This window comes from Mustelus asterias, unplaced genomic scaffold (assembly GCF_964213995.1).
Source record: "Mustelus asterias unplaced genomic scaffold, sMusAst1.hap1.1 HAP1_SCAFFOLD_76, whole genome shotgun sequence".
NCBI lineage: Eukaryota > Metazoa > Chordata > Chondrichthyes > Carcharhiniformes > Triakidae > Mustelus > Mustelus asterias.
Window position 1 is genome coordinate 251,369 of NW_027590135.1, and position 6,767 is coordinate 258,135.

Genomic DNA, 6,767 nt, shown 5'->3' on the forward strand with positions numbered 1-6,767 from the left:
ATCTTCACGGAGAATATTTTCACACAACAGGGAACACGTTTACAGAGCAGGGCATATATTAACAAAGCATTTTTTAAAAATTACACAAGATGGACCGTATTTATACAATCAGAAAGACATTGACAGCATCAGGGAAGCATTTTGCACAACAGCAGAAAACACCTCTCAACATCAGAGAGCACAGTTACACAGGAGGAAATATATTTGCAAACATGTATTTGCAACAGAAAATTCCTTGAAATATAGTGATAGATTCTCCAATTCCGTGTCATGCGGTTTCCCATCACCTTTGTCTGTCGTTATATGTCCAGACAATTTAGCTTACTGCTATTGTGTGTTTTTCTCTGTTGTATTCTGGGTGTGATGCAGGGGCTGAGCCTCCTGACACTGGAACTAGTATTAAACAATACAGGGGCGAAAATCTGCCTGACTACATTGATAGACAGACTGCCTTTGGCGTAGCAGAGTGGCGCAGCGGAAGCGTGCGGGGCCCAGAAGTCGATGGATCGAACCCAGAAGTCGATGGATCGAAACCATCCTCTGCTATTCCTATTATCACTGATAATGAAACGACTTGACAAGAACGTTTGTGACTTTTCGGTGCAGGATGCAGACAGGTATTTACATCGGCTTCTCTTTTCCCCAAAAAACCTCGATCTGCAGTGAATCACTTTTATATGCAAGAGTTTTACACTAAACAGGGAAAATCTTAACACAACATACAAAAATTTACTGACAGAAACATCTTCACGGAGAATCTTCTTACACAATAGAGAACACGTTTGCAGAGCAGGGGACATATTAAAAGAACAGAAAAAAAACATTTACACAGCTGGAAACACATTTACAACAACAGGGGAACATCTTACACAACAGCAGAAATCATCTCTCAACAACAATTGAGATAGTTACATGGGTTAGATGGGTCTGGAGGGTATGGGGCAAACATGAGCAATGGGAATAGCTCGGTGGTAAAAAAAACTCGACGGCATGGACAAGTTGGGCCGATGGGGCTGTTTCCATGCTGTAAACCTCGAAGTCATAGAGCACAGCAGGAAAAAGAGTGAAATGCTTTGCACAACAACAGTGAACATCTTTGAACAACAGAGAGCACAGGTACATGGCAGGAATTATATTTACAAACATATTTACACGAGAAAACGCATTTAAAACATCAGTGATCAATTCCGTGACCGTCCATACACGTGTACAAGCAACCTCTTTTGCTGTTTTTGTGCGTGTATTTCTCTGTCCCTTCAGTCTTGGTGCTATGCAGTGGAATTTTGTGTCCAGACTGAGCCTCCTGACACTGGTGCTGGTGTTAAACTACAACGTGGAAGTTAATATCTGACTGGCTACATTGAATGGCAGCGGAGATGGGGAGGAGAGGGAGGAGGAGGGGGAGGCGGAGAGGGGGGAGGGAGGAGGGGGAAGGGGGACAGGGAGGGGGGAAGGGGAAGAGGAAGGGGGAGAGGGAGGGGGGGGAGAGAGAGAGGGAGGGGGAACGGGAGGGGGAGAGGGAGGAGGAGGGGGAGGTGGAGGGGGAGGGGAGGGGGAGGGGGACGGGGACGGGGAGGGGGAGAGGGAGGGGGACAGGGAGGGGGAGGGGGAGGGGGACAGGGAGGGGGACAAGGAGGGGAGGGGGACAGGGAGGGGAGGGGAAGGGAAGGAGGGAGGGAGGGAGGGGGAGGAGGGGGAGGAGGGAGGGGAGGAGGGAGGGGGAGGAGGGAGGGGGAGGAGCGAGGGGGAGGAGGGAGGGCGAGAAGTGAGGGGGAGCGGGGGGAGGGGGGACAGGGGAGGGTGAGGGGGAGGGGGAAGGGGAGGAGGGGGGACGGGGAGGGGGAGGAGGGGGAGGGGAGGAGGGGGAGGGGAGGAGGAGGGGGAGGGGAAGAGGGAGGGGAGGAGTGAGGGGGAGCAGGGGGGAGGGGGGAGGGGCGGAGGCAGCGGGGGAGGTAGGGGTGAAGGTGGGGTGGGGGGTCGGTGAAGCTGGACTTGATGTAGCAGAAGTGGGGCAGTTGAAGCGTGCTGGGCCCATAGCTCAGAGGTCGATGGATCGAAACCATTCTCTGCTACTTCCTATTAACAATGATAACAAAACCACTTGACTACAATTCTGCAACATTTACGTGGAATATGCAGACAGGTATCTGCATTGGCTCCTCTTTTCTGTTATAAGCCCCAAACCAGTTTGGTATGCACACAAGGTGTAGACACTGTGAACATGCACCAGGATCTATTAGTGACAGAGCTAATGGTGCACAGGGCACAATTTCAGAACTTGTGGATAATGTGAAACTTGGAAGCATTGTGAACTGCGAGAAGGATAGTGTGAAACTTCAAAAAGGACATGGACAAGTTGACGGAATGAGTGGACAATTTATAGATGAAATTCAACGCTGAGAATTGTGAAGTGATTCATTCTGGTGGGAAAATTATAGAGAGACAATGAAAAGTAAAAGGAAAACAGTTCCAATGTATCTAATCAATTTCATTAGTGAGTTTCTCAGTCCTACAACGCTAAATGAGGTGCAATAGTACAACTCTAAAATAATAGCAAATTACTGCGGTTGCTGTCATCTGAAACCAAAAGAGAAAATACTGGAAAATCTCTGCCGGTCAGGCAGCATCTGTAAGGAGTGAAATGAACTAATGTTTCGAGATTGGTTTACTGCCAACTGTTAACTTCCTTAAAGTCAATAATAATCCATTCAAAATATCAGCATGTGTGTTTTACAATCATAATTACTCGTTTGAATCAATTACTGCATCTCACATTGCTTCTTGTTAGCTCATAAATGTATTTAAAAGTCATTTAACTGAACGCTGCTAGTTTTATCAATGCCTTCATGTCGACTGGTTTAAAAATCTTACCACCCCATCAGGGGTTCCACTTACAGGTATTAAATGTCATGAGACGTCTGGACAGAGTGAATAGGGACAAACTGTTCCCATTCGTGGAATGATGAAGAATGAGAGAGAACAGATTGAACATCATGAGCAAAGGAAGGAATAGGAAGACGAGGAAAACATTTTTCACACAGTGAGTGTTTAAAGTGTGGAATGCACTGCTGGAGAGTGTGGTGGATACAGATTCAATTGAAACGCCCTCAGAGAATTAGACTGTTCTCCGAAAAGGAAGAATGTGCAGGATTCCAGGGAGAAGGCGGAGATGTTGATTTTCTGTCACAACTCCTCACAGAATTTCTCATTCATCACTCATCACTGAATCGAGTGGGAACTGTTCTCTTGTCTTTGCTAAACAAGGAGAAGTGCAGCACTGATTAAATGACACGACAGTTGGTGGCCTAAGTCGAATGGGAGAGTTAAAAAATAACAAATATGTGTCTACAAGGAGGTGAGGATGGCAGAGAGATGGAATTTGAAATAAAACAGAAAATGCTAGAAACCTCAGCAGGTCTGGCAGCATCTATCGGGAGAGAAACAGAGTTAATGCTTCCAGTACCTATGACTCTTCTTCAGAGCTGAGGAGGGGTTGAAATGTGACGGATTTAAAATGTTGAGGAGAATTCGGAGCACAATCTGGATTATTCATTAAAGCAATCACAAAAGCAAATGGCATGTTTGTTTTTATTGCAAGTTAATTGGAGTAGATGAAGAAAAGTGTCTTGCTACAATTGTACAGGAGTTTATGGAGACCACATCTGCAATGCTGTGAACAGCTATGGTATCCACATTTGAGAAAAGATAAGCTTGCATTAGAGGCGGTACAGAGAAGGTTCACTCGATTGCCCCCTGGAATGAGGAGGTTCTTCCATGTTGAAAGGCTGAGTGAATTAGGCTGAGAGATCCTAGAGCTCAGAACAATGTGTAAATGCTGAGTGAACGCTTCCATTGCTGTCCTCTGGGCAGACGAGTGGCAGATGAAGTAAAAGTACAGAAAAGTAAAGTTAAAGGAAAGTTTATTAGTCACAAGGCTTACATTAACATTTCAATGAAATTACTGTGAAATTCCCCAATTTGCCACAGTCGGGCACCTGTGCGGGTCAATCACCTAACTAGATGAAGTTCAATGCAGAGAAGTGTGAGTTGATTCATTTTGAGATTGTGGAGAAATAAATGGAGAAACTCTGAATGAAATGCAGGAAAAAAGGGATCTCGGTTTCTAAGTACAAAAGTCATTAAAGGTGGCTGAGCATGTTGGGAAAGCTGTTAATAAAGCAAATGGCATCCTACATTTTATTGGAGGATTAAAAACATGAATAAGAAGATCATGTTGAGCTTTTAAATACACTAGACAGGCCTCACCTGGAGCACTGAGTCCAGTGCTGGGCACCACACTTGTCGAAGTTTGGAGGGAGTGCAAAGGATATTCACATGAATGATTCCATTGATAAAGGTTTGTAGCAATGAAGATCGATTGAGAGGTTGGGTATTTTTCCTTACGGGAAGAAGCCTGTGAGGACCTGTTGAGGGACAGGTAGCATTGAGGAAGCAGGTGTGCTGCAGAAGGATTTGGATAGGCTGGGAGAGTGGGCAGAGAAGTGGCAGATGGAATACAATGTGGAAAAGTGTGAGGTTATGCAGTTTGGAAGGAGGAATGGAGGCGTAGATTATTTTATAAATTGTGAAATGCTTAGGAACTCAGAAGCACAAACGGACTTGGGATCCTTGTTCAAGATTCTCTTAAGGCAAACGTGCAGGTTCAGTCGGCAGTTAGGAAGGGAAATGCAATGTCGAGAGGGTCAGAATACAAGAGCACGGATGTACTTCTGAGGCTGGCAAAGGCTCTGGTCAGACCCCATTTGGAGTATTGTGAGCAGTTTGGGCCCCTTATCTAAGGAAGGATGTGCTGGCCTTGGAATAGGTCCAGAGGAGGTTCACAAGAATGATCCATGGAATGAAGAGCTTGTTGTATGAAGAATGGTTGAGGACTCTGGGTCTGTACTCGTTGGAATTTACAAGGATGAGTGGGATCTTATTGAAGCTTAGAGGACACTGCGAGGCCTGGATAGAGTGGACACAGAGAGGATTTTTCCACTTGTAAGAAAAACTAGAACCAGAGGGCACAACCTCAGACTAAAGGGATGATCCTTTAAAACAGAGGAGAAGGAATGTCTTCAGCCAGAGAGTGGCGAATCTGTGAAAATCTTTGCCGCAAAAGGCTGTGGAGGCCAGGTCATTGAGTGTTTCTAAGGCAGAGATGGATAGATTCTTGATGAATAAGGGGATCAGGGGTTATGGGGAAAAGACAAGAGAATGGGAATGAGAAAAATGGCAGAGCAGTTTCGATGGGCTGAGTGGCCTCATTCTGTTCCTATGTCTTATGGTCTTTTGGAAGAGCAAGAAGGGTGGCTTTCCCACTGCTGCTGCAGAATGACAGGGACCCGGGTTCAATTCAGGCCTTGAGTGACTTACGTACTTTCCACATTTTCTCTGTGTCCATGTGGCTTTCCTCCAGGTGCTCTGGTTTCTCCCACATTCCATTGATAGGGTAAGTGGATTTACCATGCTAAATTTACCCTTATGTCTCCCAGTATGTTTAGATTAGGAGGATTAACAGGGTAAATATGTGAGGTTATGTGGACAGGTCAGAGAATCAGTGCAGACTCAATGGGCCGAATGGCCATCTTTTGCAATGTAGGGATTCATTGATAGAGATTTTCATGTTCCAGTCATGAGTTCATCAAGAACGAGGAGAAAATTTCAAAGTAAGTGTAAAAATTGCAACGATTCAGTGCCTAATGTACACATCTTTGGAAATTAAAGGAACATTTAACATGGCCAATATACCTAACCTGCACATCTTTGAACCATGGAAGTGAACCAGAGCACCCAGAGGAAACTCATGGGGGAGAATGTGCAAAATTTGCACAGTCAGCAAAGGGCAGGACCAAACCCGGGTCTCTGGGGCTATGAGGCGGGAGAGTGGTATTGGACAGCGTGCAATTTTCAATACGGGAGTGTAGACTTGATCGGCCAAATGGGCTGTTACTGCTTTGGAAAGATTCTGTGGTTTGGGAATCTAAAACATAATCCTATTGAATGGAGCAGCAGGCTTGAGGGGCCATGTAGTCCACTTCTAATGCGATTTATTGTGCTGCTGTGTCCAGAAAGCTGCAAATTGAGTTCTCATCATTAAATCTGAATTTACTCCAAATACCGTTGATGCATCAACTCAGTGCTCAGTGACAAACACTGACCCGTGGTTAAACAATGTCTCAATTTTAATATTCTTATCCGTGTTTCCAAAACCCTCCATGTCCTCAGCTCTTCCTCCCTTTCATCACCTCCAGCCTAACAATCCTCTGAGATATCTGAGCTCCTCTGATTCTGCCCTCGTGAGCATCCCTGATTTGGTTCACTCCGTAAGAAGTCTCACAACACCAGGTTAAAGTCCAACAGGTTTATTTGGTAGCAAATACCATAAGCTTCGTCAGATCTGACGAAGGAGCAGTGCTCTGAAAGATTATGGTATTTGCTATCAAATAAACCTGTTGGACTTTAACCTGGTGTTGTAAGACTGCTTACTGTGTTCACCCCAGTCCAACGCCGGCATCTCCACCTCTTGGTTCACTCCACCAGTGATGGTCGCACTTTCAGCTCTCTGGGTCGCAGCTCTGGAATTCCCTCTCTAAACGCCGCTGCTTCTTGCTTGCCTTCCACCCAGTTCTTTTTTGTCACCTGTTCCCTTCATTTATTTCCTCCTTCCTTTCCCGCGGGGTTCAGCTTTTGCATCCTCTGACTTTCCGCAGTCCTTTTGCCGCTTTAACTGCCATCAAATAATTATAATTGGACAACCATAATTC

General features: G+C 45.5%; 1 protein-coding gene across 2 annotated transcripts in view; it reads right to left on the bottom strand.

Annotated features, from left to right (window-relative positions):
* Positions 1-6,767, bottom strand: part of LOC144483578 (uncharacterized) — a 210,062-nt gene that overhangs the window by 150,879 nt on the left and 52,416 nt on the right. The gene's annotated exons all lie outside the window — the stretch shown is intronic.